Raw genomic sequence first — 20,963 nt, forward strand, 5'->3', positions numbered from 1 at the left:
GAACAAAAAGAGCTCAGTTGAGAAACCACAACCCCCATCCACTTGCACATCTCAGCATGCACCGAGGACGGTGCAATCTTTAAGTGTGGGGAGGTCGATACCGATCTCCATGGGTTAGTTATTTCTTGACTCAACACCAAAATTTTTTTATTTTATTTGTTTGTTCATTGTTGCATTTGCATAATTGATTGCATATTTGTTTGATTTTTTTGCATATTTTACCACTTGGTTGAAGTAATATTTTCTTTTCCAAGAAATCTTTTAAAGTATTTCACTAATTTGAATAAAATTTTTTGTTACACTTGTTTGAAGAAATATTATATTGGAACATGGTTTAGAGCTCGAACACACAAAACCTGTAAGATTTTTGAGCCTAATTGATTGGTTGCATTTTATCAACCAATAAGTTATTTTTGATGTGTGTTTTTCTCTCTCTAAAATTGTGATCTTTGTCTTGCTTAATTCTATATTTCCATTATTTGATGTATACATGCACTTACATGATTGAGGCCTTTGTTTCACTGAGCTCACATACCCATATGGCCTTACCTTTCATTATCCCTTGCAAACCAATTTTGAGCCTATTATACCCATTTGTTTATTTTAGCACATCATCAACTCTAAGCGAAAAACAATAATGTCCTTAATTTGAATCCTTGGTTAGCTTAGACTAGTGAAAGTGCTTATGATTTAAGTGTGGAAAAATTGTGTTTGGAAACATTTGGTTTGGGAATTGAGTATGTTAGAAATTTCTGAAAATGTGAAAGAAATGTTTAGGACATGTTTATGCATTCAATAATTTAATCATATGCATTAAGAAAAACAAAAGAAAAATAATATAAAAAAAGAGAGAAAAATAAAAGAAAAAAAAAGAAAAGAAAAGAAAAGAAAAAGAGCAAATAAAAGGGGACAAAATGCCCCAAAAAGAGCAATGCATATGAGTTGTACTTGAAATTAGAATGTATGAATATGTGGAAAACATAGTTAATGGATGGTAAGATGTTGTATTATGATTACATGGATTGTCTAAGTTAGGTGGAAAAGTTTAAGTTAATTAAGGATTAAGATTTTTAGTCAATTTGGCCAAATACAATCCTACCTTGACCCTAACCCCATTACAACCCTTAAAAGACCTCTTGATATGTGTATTTATGCATTAAATATTTGTTGATTGTTAGATGAAGAGCAAGCCTTAGAAAGCAAGGTTAGTAGAGAATTGAGAGAGTCGAACCTTAAACACTTGAATGATTAGAGTGTATACACTTCCAGTGAGGGTTCGATGCTCGATTCTTTGTTCCCGACTTTCATGAGCTATTTTCTTCTGCAAGTTTACTTTTACTTCATTTTTATGATTTGAATCAGTGAAATCCAGTTCATATATGTTCTTGAAAGATTTATTTATTTTTAACCAAGTAGGTAGAAACATTCTGCATGTAGTTGCATTCATATAGATAGGATTGCATTTCATATTAATCTACCATTCCTCTTCATCTTTATAGTTTCTCTTGAGTTTAGCATGAGGACATGCTAGTGTTTAAGTGTGGGGAGGTTGATAAACCACTATTTTATGGTTTATCTTGTGCTCAATTGAGTGGATTTTATCAACTCTTTACCCACTTATTCATAATATTTGCATAGTTTTATATTTCCTTCTTGATTTTGTACTATGATTGAAAACGTTCTTCTTTGATCTTATATTTGCTTATTATTGATGCGCTATAACTGGGTATAGCTACGATTAAGGGAAATTGCACGAACGGCAAAATTCCTTCCGGCAAGTGCACCGGTTATCGTCAAGTAAAAACTCACAATAGAGTGAGGTCGAATCCCACAAGGATTGGTTGAATGAGCAATTCGAATTAGAAGTTTGATTAGTTGAGCGGAATCAAGAATTGGGTGTGAATTGCATAAAGTAAATAAATTGGCGGGAAATGTAAATTGCAAGGAATTGAAATGACTGAATCTTAAATTGCGAGAATTAAAGTGCGAGAAGTTAAATTGCTGAAATTAAAAGGGATGGGGGTGATTGCATGAATTGAAATTGCACAAGGTAAATAGAAAGGGATAGATCAGAGAGATGGGAGTTCATTGGGTGTTAGGAGATATTGAGATCTCCGAATCAAAACATTTTATCTCTTCTTCAACCAATGCATTCATTGAATTTTGCTTGGCAATCTTATATGATTGGATCCCAATCCCTTGGCTCACCAATTCTCTCTAAAAACAAACAAATTCCCAATCCCTTGGTTTAAATGTTCATAAGAAGAGATGAAGCTTGATCACTGATTATACCACACAGCTTCATGGACCACAATTTGGTAGGATTACATGTCACAATATCCATCCAAACCCCAATCCAATTCACTGTGAGAAAGCTTCTCTAGCATGAATCCATCATTCCTTTCCCAAGGTTCCGAAGGATTCCAATTATGGGTAATTTCTTTCCCAAGACAACTACCCAATGGAATTAGATCGAGAAGCTTTCTAACAAAATTCAAGAGAAAAGATTGAAGAAGAAGATAAAACTATTATTGATTCATTGAATTACAATAGAGCTCCCTAACCCAATGAAAGGGGTTTAGTGAGTCATAGCTCAGAATTCAATTACACAATATGAAAAGTTCTAAAATGTCAAAAAGTGCCAACTAACTTCAATTCTATCCTATTTATACACTTTCTAAATTGAGCTTCTGTTGTGTTTCTTAGGCTTTGAGGCCTTTCCTTGATTTCCTTTTGCTTTAGGCTTATGGTCCATAATCTTGATGAGGCTGTGATCCAATTCTGTAACATTCATTGAGCAAACTTAGTAATAAACAAGTAATGACACAAGACTCAACAATTTGAAGTTCCAGACTCATCAATTCTTCAGGCCCAATCCCATAAACCATGATATTCAATTGGGTTTCATGCCATAATAAGTTTAAGTTAATCTTTGTGCTCAATTGCTAACTTAAACTTCAATATAATTGGCCCAGAAACCTTTCCAAATGGTGGTGTTTTAGTTTAAGTTTAAGTTTCAGTTTAAGGTCAAACTAAAACTTAAACGTGGAATTGGAAGAGAGCAACCCAGGGTTGTGCATTGTCGAGCACGTTTAACCTCCAGTTTAGGGTTAAACTGGAGGTTAAACTTGGAAATGAAGAAAGCACACCCTGGAGACAATTTGGGTCGACCACGTTTAACCTCCAGTTTGAGGTTAAACTGGAGGTTAAACTTGGAAATGAAGAAAACACCCTGGAGGAGAGAAGCCATCGAACACGTTTAACCTCCAGTTTGAGGTCAAACTGGAGGTTAAACTTGGAAATGAAGAACACACCCTGGAGGCAGAATAACCATCGAACACGTTTAACCTCCAGTTTGAGGTCAAACTGGAGGTTAAACGTGGAACTCTCCTGGTGCCTCTCCTGCTTCTGGCGTTTAACCTCCAGTTTGAGGTCAAACTGGAGGTTAAATGTGGAAATGCTTCTTGGTGAGGAGAAAGTGTCGAACACGTTTAACCTCCAGTTTGAGGTCAAACTGGAGGTTAAACGTGGAATGCTCCCTTGGTTCAAATCATCATTCTGGCGTTTAACCTCCAGTTTGAGGTCAAACTGGAGGTTAAACGTGGAATGCTTCTTGGTGCCCTTTCTCATTCTGGCGTTTAACTTCCAGTTTGAGGTCAAACTGGAGGTTAAACGCCAGTTACAGCATTTCCTCTCTTCTCATGATTTTGGCGTTTAAGCTCCAGTTTAACCTTAAACTGGAGCTTAAACGTCCCATTTGATTCTTAAACTTCCTTTATTGATTTTTGTTGCTTCCTTGCCTAGCCTCTTCTTCCCTGAAATCATCCAAACAATTGCATCAAAGTCTTGTAAAATTTCATGAGAAATCATCCATTCATAGCATTCAAGTAATAACACTAAAAACTCATGGAATTTGCATCAAAATCATAATGTTTGGATGATTCATTGCTTGTTGTTCATTTAACCATTCTTGGTTACTTTAAGCTCAAGAAAATGCATAAAACAACTAAAACTAACAGAAAAATGCTAGTGAAACTAGGCTAAGATGCCTTGGCATCACAACACCAAACTTAATACTTGCTTGTCCCTAAGCAAGTCCTGAGTTATTTGAGAAGAAAGTATGAAACAAAAGGCAATTACATTGGCTAAATTAGCAAGCATTTGAAGCTCATCAGAAGGGTTTTATGCAGAAAGTTGCAGCATCACTTTTTCATACTTATCAAGTAGGATTATCACTTTTTCATTGCATCCATCAAACACTGCTATGGCCTCTTGTTATTCTTATGTCCTTGGCACTTTTTCCTTTCTTTGTTTTTCTTTTTCTTAGAGCTCTTTGCTCCTTGTTTGCTCAGTGTCATGTGTAGCACAAGCCTTTGGCAATTTTCTTTTTCTTATCAGTGCAGTACACATATCCACTACAGGCATTTTAGTTCACATTTCTTCTTGAGACATTGGTGCCCAGCACCTCTTTGTGTAACTAAATGTTTTGTAGCTAGGTTGCTCTTGATAATGGACTTTTGGTCGATAATCCCGGGTTAGTTAACCCAAGTTACCAAGTGTTGAAACACTCCACAGAACCTATTCATCCAAGCAGATCCTAGTACATAAACACCACAGGCATATGTCTCAGAAGTTCAAACCATTGATGCCTAGCTTATTTTCTCAATTTTTTTGCTTTTTAGTTGCCCTTTTCAGTGGCTTTTTCTTCTTCTTTTTCTTTCTTTTTCATGGCCAAAGACATTTATTCATCAAGATCCATAGACAGTATTTAACTTCTACACAAAAATGATAATTCTACACTCAATTTCCAGTGAGCTAACTAAACAATCAAGCATGCATACCACCACATAATTCTACTTGATTTGTCACTAAATGAGCCAAGTTACCTTTGTTCACACTTTTCTTTTATTTTTGGAAACAGAACAAGCATGGCAAGCATTTGTTTAAGTAGGTGAAGTTATATCCAAACAATCTAGGCAATTCACTTTATTCAAAGCAATAATCAGATAAACATACTAAACTTCACATAAACTTAAATGACTTAAAATGAAACAAAGCTCATAAAGACAATTCACAACTATCATTTGATTGTTAAGGAACGGGACCACCTCTTATTTATTGCTTGGTTCTTCTTGATTCTTGGGATCCTGCTTCTTCTTGCTCCTTACCTCTTTTTGACCACTTGTACTTCCCTTGTCTTTTCTCATGAGCTTTTTCCAGAATCCAGCCTTTTTCATTGTTTCTTCCACTCCTTTTTCAAGCACCATTGCCTTGTTTATTTCTCCTTCTTTCCTCCCTTTGAAATACTCATCAAAAGCTGGGAATGCTGGGTCCATCTTGTGTAGATGTTCCCCTATGTAGTTCAGCTTGATTTGAGAGCTGATGTTGTAATCAGCTTGAACTGAGTATCTCGCATTCTGCAGAGTGGTGGCTTCCTTGAGTGCCAACATATTGGCATCTTGGTGTTGGCATATATGGCTGAGGGATTCCTGTAATTGTAAATTTTGTTCCCTTTGCAGATCCAGGAATCTTGATTCAAAATTTCTTTGCATGTCCATCATCTTTAGGTGGAAGTCCTCTTGCCTCTCCTGAGACCTCATGTATTGTTGAGATAATCCTTCCATGATTTCCTGCATTCTGCTCATGTCCATGGGGTCTCTGGGAACTTGTTGTCTTCTTTCTGGAATCTCTTGCTCTTCTTGCTCTTCTTCTCCTTCTTCTCCCTCTTGCTCTGCTTCTTGCTCTGCTTCTGCTTGCTGCCCTTCTTCATTTCTTCTTTTTGTATGTCTTGGGGGAGCTGGGCCAAGAGTCATTCTGTGAGCAGTTATGGCCATTCCAGGATATAGCCAATTAGGTCTTTCATCTTCAAGTGGTACTCGGGCATCGATGCATAGTCTAATGATGGTGCTAGGGAAGTGGAGCCAGGAGTCATGGTCACTTTTTTCACTAAACTCTTGTATCTGTTCAGCAATGAGTTTATGAACTTTGATCTCCCCTCCCACCATAATGCAATGTAGCAAGATGGCTCTTTTGGGGACTATTTCGGAAGAGTTTGCAGTGGGTAGGATGGATCTCCTAACTATTGCATACCACCCTTTAGCTTCAGGTGTTAGGTCTCCCCTTCTCAAAACTCTTGGAGCCCCTTTTGTCTTTCTCACCCATTCAGCTCGGATGGCACAAAGGTCTTCAGCAATAGTCGAATAGTCAGGTTCCCCCATCATCCTTTCCTCATAACTTGCTTGGCTGAAACGTATGCTTTTCAGGCCAAGAGTTTTCATGATTGCTTTGGGGCTGAAGTCAACTTCCACCCCTCTCACATAGCTTTTGTATGTGGGTTCCTTGGTTGTATCCTCCCTCACTGCATTGGCATAGAACTCCTTCACCAGGTTGACATTGATTTTTGTGATTGGCTTAGTTAAAAGCTCCCACTTCCTCTTTTTGATCTTCTCCCAAATACCTGGGAACTCATCCTGTTCAAGGTCAAAGGGAACCTCAGCTAATACCCTTTTAGGTCTCATCCATTCGGCTTGAATCTCATGGAAAACCGATTTGTATTTCCATGCATCAAATTCCCTTTCCTCTTCCATTGGCTGTTTATCCTTTCTTCTTTTGTGGCTAGATGAGGCCGCCATTGGTTCCTTAGTGTTGGTAAGTGACAAGCTAAAGTTGACAAGGTAAAGTAAGAAAGTGTGGTTAGAAGTGTAGTGAGGTTGTTTTCGGCAAGAGATGGTTATGCTTATGATGAAAGAAAATGTGCAAGAAGACGGTTTGGTGGTGTGGAACTCGTTCCCCCAATTGGTTCTTTATAATGTGTGCAAGTGAAAATTGGACGGCTAGGGTGAATTTGTGAGGCATGGCTTGATGGTAATATATGACTAAGGGAGAAGGACTAATAGCTTTTCACTTTCTTGGAAGTATTCTGGGTGCATTGATTGTACATGTAGCTATCTTTTCATGCAGAATTTCCTTTTCCCATGTGCTAGTTTCAAAAACCTTTGAACTTTCTTTTTGACCAAGAACCGTGCCTCCCCTCTTGTCTTCTTCCTCCATTCTTATCCTTCCTTTTGTACCTACACAAACAAACAAATGTGCTATTATTTTTCGGTCCATGTGAATAGTATTTGCACATGTTTGTCATTCTTTTTGAATTGTAAACCAATGATTGTTTTTATGAGCTTATAGCCGTGACCTTTGTGTATGCACATTTATTAATGGACACCAAACTTAATGCTTGGTAATGTCTCCTGATGTCATGAAATCCATGTTGGTTGTCCTTAATGAATGTGCATAATTCTAATAAATCATAGTCACTTTGGCTCTTTGATCCTAAACAACTTTACTACCTAAAGTAATTGAAATCAAAGTATTAAAACATGCAAATGGTATACTTGTCATGAATTGAAATCCAAAGGAACTTCTTGCTTTTCATTAACCGTGTTCAAAAGGAACACCAAACTTAATGTTTGGTTGTGCACCTTGAAAGATTGAATACAATGTGAGTAAGATTTGGGTGTGCCTTCAGGCACACCAAACTTAGAGCCCAATTGTATTCTACATGCAATGTTTAGTGCACTTTATCAACAGTTGTCCCAAAGATTCACTTCATGCATAAGAAATCATGCTTTATTAGATGCAGAGCAAAACAATAAAAAGTAAGGATACTAAAACATGGGTTGCCTCCCATGAAGCGCTTCTTTAACGTCACTAGCTTGACGATTGTCCCTTGTTAGGGTGGATTGTAGTGCTTGATGTCCTCTCCTCTCACTATGGAAACGTCCCCATTCACTTTCTTTCTGATTTCCAAATGTTCCATAGAAAGAACCTTGTTGATTGTGAACACTTGGGGCAGCTGGGAAGGAATGGGTTTGAGGCCAGGTGGGATTGGCAGATAATGACTTGATATCACTTCATCTCCCGGAGAGAAACCTTCAGTGGGAATTTTCTTGTTTCTCCACCCTCTTGGCACTTTCTTTACAATTCTTCCCTCTCTCTTGAGAATTTCTTCATTGACCCTTATGCCAGGAGGCTCTTTCTTATCTGTTGCTTTTGATTCTCGTGGCTTTAACTCTTGCAATTCTTGTTTGCCTTCCAAGGACTGTTCCAGAGTTTCAGCTGCTGGATTGTTTTCCTCCAAACACAGATGGCTACCATCATCCTTAGGCTCTTCTGGTTCAGGCTCAGATGCAGATTTGAAAACATGGAATATGAGCTGTTCATCATGCACTCTCAAAATTAGCTCTCCTTGTTCTATATCTATGAGTGCTCTAGCAGTGGCTAGAAATGGCCTTCCCAGAATTATAGGGTGTAAGTAGCTTTCTTCCATGTCCAAAATGACAAAGTCTGTGGGGAAGAAATAGTTTCCCACTTTCACCAGCACATTTTCAACTACCCCTTCAGCTTGCTTTTGAGTTTTGTCAGCCAGTTGTATGACTACATCAGTGGATCTCACCTCATTCAGTTGTAGCCTCTTCATAAGAGTCAGAGGCATCACATTTATGCTAGCTCCTAGATCACAGAATCCTCTCTCAATTTTTGTTTCCCCTATGATGCAAGGAATATGAAAACTTCCTGGATCTGTTTTCTTAGAGATCATATCCTTCTTGATGAGTGCACTGCATTCTTTGTTCATTATTACAGTCTGTCCTCCCTTCAAAACTCTTTTCTTGCTCAGCAATTCCTTCAAGTACTTGATATGTGTAGGCATCTGCTGGAGAATCTCAAGAAAGGGAATATTGATGTGGAGAGACTTAAATGTCTCTAAGAACCTTGAATATGTTTTCCCTTTTTCACCTCCTCCTAACCTCTGAGGAAATGGTGCTTTTGGTTGGTAGGTTCCCAGCATGCCTTCCTTTTGCAATTCCTTGGCTTGCTCCATTTCACTTTCCTGCTTAGCTTCTTCCACACCTTCTTTCAGGATTTCTGTCTCCTTTTCTGATGGTCTGATTCCTTCTTCTTCTGAGACTTCCTTCAACATGGTGATGGCCTTGCATTCTTCCCATCTCACTCCCTTTTGTTCCCCCTTAGGATTCTTTTCAGTGTCACTAGGGAACATTGCAGTTGACTTGGGGGCTTGTTGAGATAGCTCTCCTACTCGAGACTCCATCCACTTGAGTTTTTCACCATGACTCCTTAAGGTCGATCTTACATCTTCCTTAAAGCTTTTCAATTCGGTTATGTCTTGACTCATGGTTGCAAGCCTTCCTTCTATCCTGTTTAATTGATCTTGAAATTGTTGGTTTGGATTAGGTTGGTCAGGTTGATCATTTTGGCCATGATATGGTGGTTGGGGGTAAGTGTTTTGTGTGGCTTGGTATGATCTTTGGTTGGAATTTTGGTATGTGGAATTGTTATGTTGGTTGTGGTTATATGGTTTGTGGTTTTGTGGTTGGGTTTGCTGGTTTCCCCACCCAAAGTTTGGGTGGTTTTTCCATCCTGGGTTGTAAGTGTTGGAGTGTGGATCATATGATTGCCTTTGTTGGTTTCCCACATAGTTGGCCTCTTCCCAATCATTTCCTTCTTCCTCTTGATCTTGTGTGTGTATTGCAGCCACTTGCTTTGTGTCTAATTTCCTGGTGAGCTCTGCTAGTTGCTTGGCAAACACCTTGTTTTGGGCTAGAATTGCATCAACATGGTTCAGCTCCATGACTCCCTTAGTGTTGTGTCTCTCTGAAGCATAGTAGTATTCATTCTCAGCCACTGTCTCAATCACTTCAATGGCTTCTTCCACAGTCTTTTTCCTGTTCAATGAGCCTCCTGATGAATGGTCTACAGCCTTCCTTGATTCATAAGAAAGTCCATCATAGAAGATGTGCAATTGCACCCAGTCAGGGAACATGTTTGGTGGGCATTTCCTTGTCAACTCTTTGAACCTCTCCCATGCCTCGTAGAGCGTCTCACCATCTTGTTGTCTAAAAGTCTGAACCTCAGATCGAAGCCTATTGACCTTTTGTGGGGGGTAGAAACGTGCCAGAAACTTGCTCTCCACTTCATCCCAGGTTGTTAGGCTGTCCCTTGGGAATGATTCCAGCCACTTAGCTGCCTTGTCCCTAAGTGAAAATGGGAACAAGAGCAGTTTGTAGGCATCATCCTGGACTCCATTGGACTTCACAGTGTCGCAAATTCTCAAGAATTTGGTGAGATGTTGGTTTGGATCTTCATTAGCACTCCCACCAAATGAACAATGGTTTTCCACCAGTGATATTAGCTGTGGTTTGAGTTCAAAATTGTTAGCCTGAATGGGTGGTTTCTGGATGCTGCTACCACAATTCCCAGAGGTTGGGTTTATGTATGAACCAAGAACCCTCCTCCCAGGAATGGCATTATTTCCATCATCCCTCTCATGGTTGTGAACTTCTCTATCCATGTTGAGATCTAGAGCTTCCTCAAAGTTGTCCTCAGATTCTCCTTCAGATTCTTCTTCTCCCAGTACCCTCTTCCTTCTTGCTTCCCTTCTAAGTCTATGAAGGGTCCTCTCTGGTTCCGTATATGGGGGAGTTGATGTCTCTCCTCTCCTACCTGTCATACAAGAACACACCACAAGCAACAAACAAGAGGAATACTCTTGGTTACTGGAAGAGTATGGTTAGAGCAATTGAGGAATTAATTCAAATAGTTAGTGGGTCAGTGAGTTAGTTGCTTGAATTTAAAGGCATAAAGAAAGAAAAAGCAAATAACAGAGTGCAGGAATTAAAATCAACAAGTGACTTGAACTAAATTAACAAAACAAAAAAAAATGCTCAATCTAGTTAACTTCCAATTTGAGAATTGTCAATCGAAAACCAATCCCAGGCAACGGCGCCATAAACTTGATGCGCTATAACTGGGTATAGCTACGATTAAGGGAAATTGCACGAACGGCAAAATTCCTTCCGGCAAGTGCACCGGTTATCGTCAAGTAAAAACTCACAATAGAGTGAGGTCGAATCCCACAAGGATTGGTTGAATGAGCAATTCGAATTAGAAGTTTGATTAGTTGAGCGGAATCAAGAATTGGGTGTGAATTGCATAAAGTAAATAAATTGGCGGGAAATGTAAATTGCAAGGAATTGAAATGACTGAATCTTAAATTGCGAGAATTAAAGTGCGAGAAGTTAAATTGCTGAAATTAAAAGGGATGGGGGTGATTGCATGAATTGAAATTGCACAAGGTAAATAGAAAGGGATAGATCAGAGAGATGGGAGTTCATTGGGTGTTAGGAGATATTGAGATCTCCGAATCAAAACATTTTATCTCTTCTTCAACCAATGCATTCATTGAATTTTGCTTGGCAATCTTATATGATTGGATCCCAATCCCTTGGCTCACCAATTCTCTCTAAAAACAAACAAATTCCCAATCCCTTGGTTTAAATGTTCATAAGAAGAGATGAAGCTTGATCACTGATTATACCACACAGCTTCATGGACCACAATTTGGTAGGATTACATGTCACAATATCCATCCAAACCCCAATCCAATTCACTGTGAGAAAGCTTCTCTAGCATGAATCCATCATTCCTTTCCCAAGGTTCCGAAGGATTCCAATTATGGGTAATTTCTTTCCCAAGACAACTACCCAATGGAATTAGATCGAGAAGCTTTCTAACAAAATTCAAGAGAAAAGATTGAAGAAGAAGATAAAACTATTATTGATTCATTGAATTACAATAGAACTCCCTAACCCAATGAAAGGGGTTTAGTGAGTCATAGCTCAGAATTCAATTACACAATATGAAAAGTTCTAAAATGTCAAAAAGTGCCAACTAACTTCAATTCTATCCTATTTATACACTTTCTAAATTGAGCTTCTGTTGTGTTTCTTGGGCTTTGAGGCCTTTCCTTGATTTCCTTTTGCTTTAGGCTTATGGTCCATAATCTTGATGAGGCTGTGATCCAATTCTGTAACATTCATTGAGCAAACTTAGTAATAAACAAGTAATGACACAAGACTCAACAATTTGAAGTTCCAGACTCATCAATTCTTCAGGCCCAATCCCATAAACCATGATATTCAATTGGGTTTCATGCCATAATAAGTTTAAGTTAATCTTTGTGCTCAATTGCTAACTTAAACTTCAATATAATTGGCCCAGAAACCTTTCCAAATGGTGGTGTTTTAGTATAAGTTTAAGTTTCAGTTTAAGGTCAAACTAAAACTTAAACGTGGAATTGGAAGAGAGCAACCCAGGGTTGTGCATTGTCGAGCACGTTTAACCTCCAGTTTAAGGTTAAACTGGAGGTTAAACTTGGAAATGAAGAAAGCACACCCTGGAGGCAATTTGGGTCGACCACGTTTAACCTCCAGTTTGAGGTTAAACTGGAGGTTAAACTTGGAAATGAAGAAAACACCCTGGAGGAGAGAAGCCATCGAACACGTTTAACCTCCAGTTTGAGGTCAAACTGGAGGTTAAACTTGGAAATGAAGAACACACCCTGGAGGCAGAATAACCATCGAACACGTTTAACCTCCAGTTTGAGGTCAAACTGGAGGTTAAACGTGGAACTCTCCTGGTGCCTCTCCTGCTTCTGGCGTTTAACCTCCAGTTTGAGGTCAAACTGGAGGTTAAACGTGGAAATGCTTCTTGGTGAGGAGAAAGTGTCAAACACGTTTAACCTCCAGTTTGAGGTCAAACTGGAGGTTAAACGTGGAATGCTCCCTTGGTTCAAATCATCATTCTGGCGTTTAACCTCCAGTTTGAGGTCAAACTGGAGGTTAAACGTGGAATGCTTCTTGGTGCCCTTTCTCATTCTGGCGTTTAACTTCCAGTTTGAGGTCAAACTGGAGGTTAAACGCCAGTTACATCATTTCCTCTCTTCTCATGATTTTGGCGTTTAAGCTCCAGTTTAACCTTAAACTGGAGCTTAAACGTCCCATTTGATTCTTAAACTTCCTTTATTGATTTTTGTTGCTTCCTTGCCTAGCCTCTTCTTCCCTGAAATCATCCAAACAATTGCATCAAAGTCTTGTAAAATTTCATGAGAAATCATCCATTCATAGCATTCAAGTAATAACACTAAAAACTCATGGAATTTGCATCAAAATCATAATGTTTGGATGATTCATTGCTTGTTGTTCATTTAACCATTCTTGGTTACTTTAAGCTCAAGAAAATGCATAAAACAACTAAAACTAATAGAAAAATGCTAGTGAAACTAGGCTAAGATGCCTTGGCATCACAACACCAAACTTAATACTTGCTTGTCCCTAAGCAAGTCCTGAGTTATTTGAGAAGAAAGTATGAAACAAAAGGCAATTACATTGGCTAAATTAGCAAGCATTTGAAGCTCATCAGAAGGGTTTTATGCAGAAAGTTGCAGCATCACTTTTTCATACTTATCAAGTAGGATTATCACTTTTTCATTGCATCCATCAAACACTGCTATGGCCTCTTGTTATTCTTATGTCCTTGGCACTTTTTCCTTTCTTTGTTTTTCTTTTTCTTAGAGCTCTTTGCTCCTTGTTTGCTCAGTGTCATGTGTAGCACAAGCCTTTGGCAATTTTCTTTTTCTTATCAGTGCAGTACACATATCCACTACAGGCATTTTAGTTCACATTTCTTCTTGAGACATTGGTGCCCAGCACCTCTTTGTGTAACTAAATGTTTTGTAGCTAGGTTGCTCTTGATAATGGACTTTTGGTCGATAATCCCGGGTTAGTTAACCCAAGTTACCAAGTGTTGAAACACTCCACAGAACCTATTCATCCAAGCAGATCCTAGTACATAAACACCACAGGCATATGTCTCAGAAGTTCAAACCATTGATGCCTAGCTTATTTTCTCAATTTTTTTGCTTTTTAGTTGCCCTTTTCAGTGGCTTTTTCTTCTTCTTTTTCTTTCTTTTTCATGGCCAAAGACATTTATTCATCAAGATCCATAGACAGTATTTAACTTCTACACAAAAATGATAATTCTACACTCAATTTCCAGTGAGCTAACTAAACAATCAAGCATGCATACCACCACATAATTCTACTTGATTTGTCACTAAATGAGCCAAGTTACCTTTGTTCACACTTTTCTTTTATTTTTGGAAACAGAACAAGCATGGCAAGCATTTGTTTAAGTAGGTGAAGTTATATCCAAACAATCTAGGCAATTCACTTTATTCAAAGCAATAATCAGATAAACATACTAAACTTCACATAAACTTAAATGACTTAAAATGAAACAAAGCTCATAAAGACAATTCACAACTATCATTTGATTGTTAAGGAACGGGACCACCTCTTATTTATTGCTTGGTTCTTCTTGATTCTTGGGATCCTGCTTCTTCTTGCTCCTTACCTCTTTTTGACCACTTGTACTTCCCTTGTCTTTTCTCATGAGCTTTTTCCAGAATCCAGCCTTTTTCATTGTTTCTTCCACTCCTTTTTCAAGCACCATTGCCTTGTTTATTTCTCCTTCTTTCCTCCCTTTGAAATACTCATCAAAAGCTGGGAATGCTGGGTCCATCTTGTGTAGATGTTCCCCTATGTAGTTCAGCTTGATTTGAGAGCTGATGTTGTAATCAGCTTGAACTGAGTATCTCGCATTCTGCAGAGTGGTGGCTTCCTTGAGTGCCAACATATTGGCATCTTGGTGTTGGCATATATGGCTGAGGGATTCCTGTAATTGTAAATTTTGTTCCCTTTGCAGATCCAGGAATCTTGATTCAAAATTTCTTTGCATGTCCATCATCTTTAGGTGGAAGTCCTCTTGCCTCTCCTGAGACCTCATGTATTGTTGAGATAATCCTTCCATGATTTCCTGCATTCTGCTCATGTCCATGGGGTCTCTGGGAACTTGTTGTCTTCTTTCTGGAATCTCTTGCTCTTCTTGCTCTTCTTCTCCTTCTTCTCCCTCTTGCTCTGCTTCTTGCTCTGCTTCTGCTTGCTGCCCTTCTTCATTTCTTCTTTTTGTATGTCTTGGGGGAGCTGGGCCAAGAGTCATTCTGTGAGCAGTTATGGCCATTCCAGGATATAGCCAATTAGGTCTTTCATCTTCAAGTGGTACTCGGGCATCGATGCATAGTCTAATGATGGTGCTAGGGAAGTGGAGCCAGGAGTCATGGTCACTTTTTTCACTAAACTCTTGTATCTGTTCAGCAATGAGTTTATGAACTTTGATCTCCCCTCCCACCATAATGCAATGTAGCAAGATGGCTCTTTTGGGGACTATTTCGGAAGAGTTTGCAGTGGGTAGGATGGATCTCCTAACTATTGCATACCACCCTTTAGCTTCAGGTGTTAGGTCTCCCCTTCTCAAAACTCTTGGAGCCCCTTTTGTCTTTCTCACCCATTCAGCTCGGATGGCACAAAGGTCTTCAGCAATAGTCGAATAGTCAGGTTCCCCCATCATCCTTTCCTCATAACTTGCTTGGCTGAAACGTATGCTTTTCAGGCCAAGAGTTTTCATGATTGCTTTGGGGCTGAAGTCAACTTCCACCCCTCTCACATAGCTTTTGTATGTGGGTTCCTTGGTTGTATCCTCCCTCACTGCATTGGCATAGAACTCCTTCACCAGGTTGACATTGATTTTTGTGATTGGCTTAGTTAAAAGCTCCCACTTCCTCTTTTTGATCTTCTCCCAAATACCTGGGAACTCATCCTGTTCAAGGTCAAAGGGAACCTCAGCTAATACCCTTTTAGGTCTCATCCATTCGGCTTGAATCTCATGGAAAACCGATTTGTATTTCCATGCATCAAATTCCCTTTCCTCTTCCATTGGCTGTTTATCCTTTCTTCTTTTGTGGCTAGATGAGGCCGCCATTGGTTCCTTAGTGTTGGTAAGTGACAAGCTAAAGTTGACAAGGTAAAGTAAGAAAGTGTGGTTAGAAGTGTAGTGAGGTTGTTTTCGGCAAGAGATGGTTATGCTTATGATGAAAGAAAATGTGCAAGAAGACGGTTTGGTGGTGTGGAACTCGTTCCCCCAATTGGTTCTTTATAATGTGTGCAAGTGAAAATTGGACGGCTAGGGTGAATTTGTGAGGCATGGCTTGATGGTAATATATGACTAAGGGAGAAGGACTAATAGCTTTTCACTTTCTTGGAAGTATTCTGGGTGCATTGATTGTACATGTAGCTATCTTTTCATGCAGAATTTCCTTTTCCCATGTGCTAGTTTCAAAAACCTTTGAACTTTCTTTTTGACCAAGAACCGTGCCTCCCCTCTTGTCTTCTTCCTCCATTCTTATCCTTCCTTTTGTACCTACACAAACAAACAAATGTGCTATTATTTTTCGGTCCATGTGAATAGTATTTGCACATGTTTGTCATTCTTTTTGAATTGTAAACCAATGATTGTTTTTATGAGCTTATAGCCGTGACCTTTGTGTATGCACATTTATTAATGGACACCAAACTTAATGCTTGGTAATGTCTCCTGATGTCATGAAATCCATGTTGGTTGTCCTTAATGAATGTGCATAATTCTAATAAATCATAGTCACTTTGGCTCTTTGATCCTAAACAACTTTACTACCTAAAGTAATTGAAATCAAAGTATTAAAACATGCAAATGGTATACTTGTCATGAATTGAAATCCAAAGGAACTTCTTGCTTTTCATTAACCGTGTTCAAAAGGAACACCAAACTTAATGTTTGGTTGTGCACCTTGAAAGATTGAATACAATGTGAGTAAGATTTGGGTGTGCCTTCAGGCACACCAAACTTAGAGCCCAATTGTATTCTACATGCAATGTTTAGTGCACTTTATCAACAGTTGTCCCAAAGATTCACTTCATGCATAAGAAATCATGCTTTATTAGATGCAGAGTAAAACAATAAAAAGTAAGGATACTAAAACATGGGTTGCCTCCCATGAAGCGCTTCTTTAACGTCACTAGCTTGACGATTGTCCCTTGTTAGGGTGGATTGTAGTGCTTGATGTCCTCTCCTCTCACTATGGAAACGTCCCCATTCACTTTCTTTCTGATTTCCAAATGTTCCATAGAAAGAACCTTGTTGATTGTGAACACTTGGGGCAGCTGGGAAGGAATGGGTTTGAGGCCAGGTGGGATTGGCAGATAATGACTTGATATCACTTCATCTCCCGGAGAGAAACCTTCAGTGGGAATTTTCTTGTTTCTCCACCCTCTTGGCACTTTCTTTACAATTCCTCCCTCTCTCTTGAGAATTTCTTCATTGACCCTTATGCCAGGAGGCTCTTTCTTATCTGTTGCTTTTGATTCTCGTGGCTTTAACTCTTGCAATTCTTGTTTGCCTTCCAAGGACTGTTCCAGAGTTTCAGCTGCTGGATTGTTTTCCTCCAAACACAGATGGCTACCATCATCCTTAGGCTCTTCTGGTTCAGGCTCAGATGCAGATTTGAAAACATGGAATATGAGCTGTTCATCATGCACTCTCAAAATTAGCTCTCCTTGTTCTATATCTATGAGTGCTCTAGCAGTGGCTAGAAATGGCCTTCCCAGAATTATAGGGTGTAAGTAGCTTTCTTCCATGTCCAAAATGACAAAGTCTGTGGGGAAGAAATAGTTTCCCACTTTCACCAGCACATTTTCAACTACCCCTTCAGCTTGCTTTTGAGTTTTGTCAGCCAGTTGTATGACTACATCAGTGGATCTCACCTCATTCAGTTGTAGCCTCTTCATAAGAGTCAGAGGCATCACATTTATGCTAGCTCCTAGATCACAGAATCCTCTCTCAATTTTTGTTTCCCCTATGATGCAAGGAATATGAAAACTTCCTGGATCTGTTTTCTTAGAGATCATATCCTTCTTGATGAGTGCACTGCATTCTTTGTTCATTATTACAGTCTGTCCTCCCTTCAAAACTCTTTTCTTGCTCAGCAATTCCTTCAAGTACTTGATATGTGTAGGCATCTGCTGGAGAATCTCAAGAAAGGGAATATTGATGTGGAGAGACTTAAATGTCTCTAAGAACCTTGAATATGTTTTCCCTTTTTCACCTCCTCCTAACCTCTGAGGAAATGGTGCTTTTGGTTGGTATGTTCCCAGCATGCCTTCCTTTTGCAATTCCTTGGCTTGCTCCATTTCACTTTCCTGCTTAGCTTCTTCCACACCTTCTTTCAAGATTTCTGTCTCCTTTTCTGATGGTCTGATTCCTTCTTCTTCTGAGACTTCCTTCAACATGGTGATGGCCTTGCATTCTTCCCATCTCACTCCCTTTTGTTCCCCCTTAGGATTCTTTTCAGTGTCACTAGGGAACATTGCAGTTGACTTGGGGGCTTGTTGAGATAGCTCTCCTACTCGAGACTCCATCCACTTGAGTTTTTCACCATGACTCCTTAAGGTCGATCTCACATCTTCCTTAAAGCTTTTCAATTCGGTTATGTCTTGACTCATGGTTGCAAGCCTTCCTTCTATCCTGTTTAATTGATCTTGAAATTGTTGGTTTGGATTAGGTTGGTCAGGTTGATCATTTTGGCCATGATATGGTGGTTGGGGGTAAGTGTTTTGTGTGGCTTGGTATGATCTTTGGTTGGAATTTTGGTATGTGGAATTGTTATGTTGGTTGTGGTTATATGGTTTGTGGTTTTGTGGTTGGGTTTGCTGGTTTCCCCACCCAAAGTTTGGGTGGTTTTTCCATCCTGGGTTGTAAGTGTTGGAGTGTGGATCATATGATTGCCTTTGTTGGTTTCCCACATAGTTGGCCTCTTCCCAATCATTTCCTTCTTCCTCTTGATCTTGTGTGTGTATTGCAGCCACTTGCTTTGTGTCTAATTTCCTGGTGAGCTCTGCTAGTTGCTTGGCAAACACCTTGTTTTGGGCTAGAATTGCATCAATATGGTTCAGCTCCATGACTCCCTTAGTGTTGTGTCTCTCTGAAGCATAGTAGTATTCATTCTCAGCCACTGTCTCAATCACTTCAATGGCTTCTTCCACAGTCTTTTTCCTGTTCAATGAGCCTCCTGATGAATGGTCTACAGCCTTCCTTGATTCATAAGAAAGTCCATCATAGAAGATGTGCAATTGCACCCAGTCAGGGAACATGTTTGGTGGGCATTTCCTTGTCAACTCTTTGAACCTCTCCCATGCCTCGTAGAGCGTCTCACCATCTTGTTGTCTAAAAGTCTGAACCTCAGATCGAAGCCTATTGACCTTTTGTGGGGGGTAGAAATGTGCCAGAAACTTGCTCTCCACTTCATCCCAGGTTGTTAGGCTGTCCCTTGGGAATGATTCCAGCCACTTAGCTGCCTTGTCCCTAAGTGAAAATGGGAACAAGAGCAGTTTGTAGGCATCATCCTGGACTCCATTGGACTTCACAGTGTCGCAAATTCTCAAGAATTTGGTGAGATGTTGGTTTGGATCTTCATTAGCACTCCCACCAAATGAACAATGGTTTTCCACCAGTGATATTAGCTGTGGTTTGAGTTCAAAATTGTTAGCCTGAATGGGTGGTTTCTGGATGCTGCTACCACAATTCCCAGAGGTTGGGTTTATGTATGAACCAAGAACCCTCCTCCCAGGAATGGCATTATTTCCATCATCCCTCTCATGGTTGTGAACTTCTCTATCCATGTTGAGATCTAGAGCTTCCTCAAAGTTGTCCTCAGATTCTCCTTCAGATTCTTCTTCTCCCAGTACCCTCTTCCTTCTTGCTTCCCTTCTAAGTCTATGAAGGGTCCTCTCTGGTTCGGTATATGAGGGAGTTGATGTCTCTCCTCTCCTACCTGTCATACAAGAACACACCACAAGCAACAAACAAGAGGAATACTCTTGGTTACTGGAAGAGTATGGTTAGAGCAATTGAGGAATTAATTCAAATAGTTAGTGGGTCAGTGAGTTAGTTGCTTGAATTTAAAGGCATAAAGAAAGAAAAAGCAAATAACAGAGTGCAGGAATTAAAATCAACAAGTGACTTGAACTAAATTAACAAAACAAAAAAAATGCTCAATCTAGTTAACTTCCAATTTGAGAATTGTCAATCGAAAACCAATCCCCGGCAACGGCGCCATAAACTTGATGCGCTATAACTGGGTATAGCTACGATTAAGGGAAATTGCACGAACGGCAAAATTCCTTCCGGCAAGTGCACCGGTTATCGTCAAGTAAAAACTCACAATAGAGTGAGGTCGAATCCCACAAGGATTGGTTGAATGAGCAATTCGAATTAGAAGTTTGATTAGTTGAGCGGAATCAAGAATTGGGTGTGAATTGCATAAAGTAAATAAATTGGCGGGAAATGTAAATTGCAAGGAATTGAAATGACTGAATCTTAAATTGCGAAAATTAAAGTGCGAGAAGTTAAATTGCTGAAATTAAAAGGGATGGGGGTGATTGCATGAATTGAAATTGCACAAGGTAAATAGAAAGGGATAGATCAGAGAGATGGGAGTTCATTGGGTGTTAGGAGATATTGAGATCTCCGAATCAAAACATTTTATCTCTTCTTCAACCAATGCATTCATTGAATTTTGCTTGGCAATCTTATATGATTGGATCCCAATCCCTTGGCTCACCAATTCTCTCTAAAAACAAACAAATTCCCAATCCCTTGGTTTAAATGTTCATAAGAAGAGATGAAGCTTGATCACTGATTATACCACACAGCTTCATGGACCACAATTTGGTAGGATTACATGTCACAATATCCATCCAAACCCCAATCCAATTCACTGTGAGAAAGCTTCTCTAGCATGAATCCATCATTCCTTTCCCAAGGTTCCGAAGGATTCCAATTATGGGTAATTTCTTTCCCAAGACAACTACCCAATGGAATTAGATCGAGAAGCTTTCTAACAAAATTCAAGAGAAAAGATTGAAGAAGAAGATAAAACTATTATTGATTCATTGAATTACAATAGAACTCCCTAACCCAATGAAAGGGGTTTAGTGAGTCATAGCTCAGAATTCAATTACACAATATGAAAAGTTCTAAAATGTCAAAAAGTGCCAACTAACTTCAATTCTATCCTATTTATACACTTTCTAAATTGAGCTTCTGTTGTGTTTCTTGGGCTTTGAGGCCTTTCCTTGATTTCCTTTTGCTTTAGGCTTATGGTCCATAATCTTGATGAGGCT

The 20,963-nt window shown here is 39.3% G+C and overlaps 2 non-coding genes across 2 annotated transcripts; both read left to right on the forward strand.

Moving 5' to 3' along the window:
* Positions 1 to 9,833: 9,833 nt before the first annotated feature.
* LOC112700111 (small nucleolar RNA R71) lies at positions 9,834 to 9,937 on the forward strand. The gene has a single exon (XR_003153032.1). It is a non-coding gene; the product is annotated as a small nucleolar RNA R71 (small nucleolar RNA).
* An 8,993-nt stretch (positions 9,938 to 18,930) lies between these two features.
* On the forward strand, positions 18,931 to 19,034 carry LOC112700112 (small nucleolar RNA R71). The gene has a single exon (XR_003153033.1). It is a non-coding gene; the product is annotated as a small nucleolar RNA R71 (small nucleolar RNA).
* The last annotated feature ends 1,929 nt before the right edge of the window (positions 19,035 to 20,963 follow it).

Source organism: Arachis hypogaea, chromosome 6, assembly GCF_003086295.3.
Source record: "Arachis hypogaea cultivar Tifrunner chromosome 6, arahy.Tifrunner.gnm2.J5K5, whole genome shotgun sequence".
NCBI classification, from domain to species: domain Eukaryota; kingdom Viridiplantae; phylum Streptophyta; class Magnoliopsida; order Fabales; family Fabaceae; genus Arachis; species Arachis hypogaea.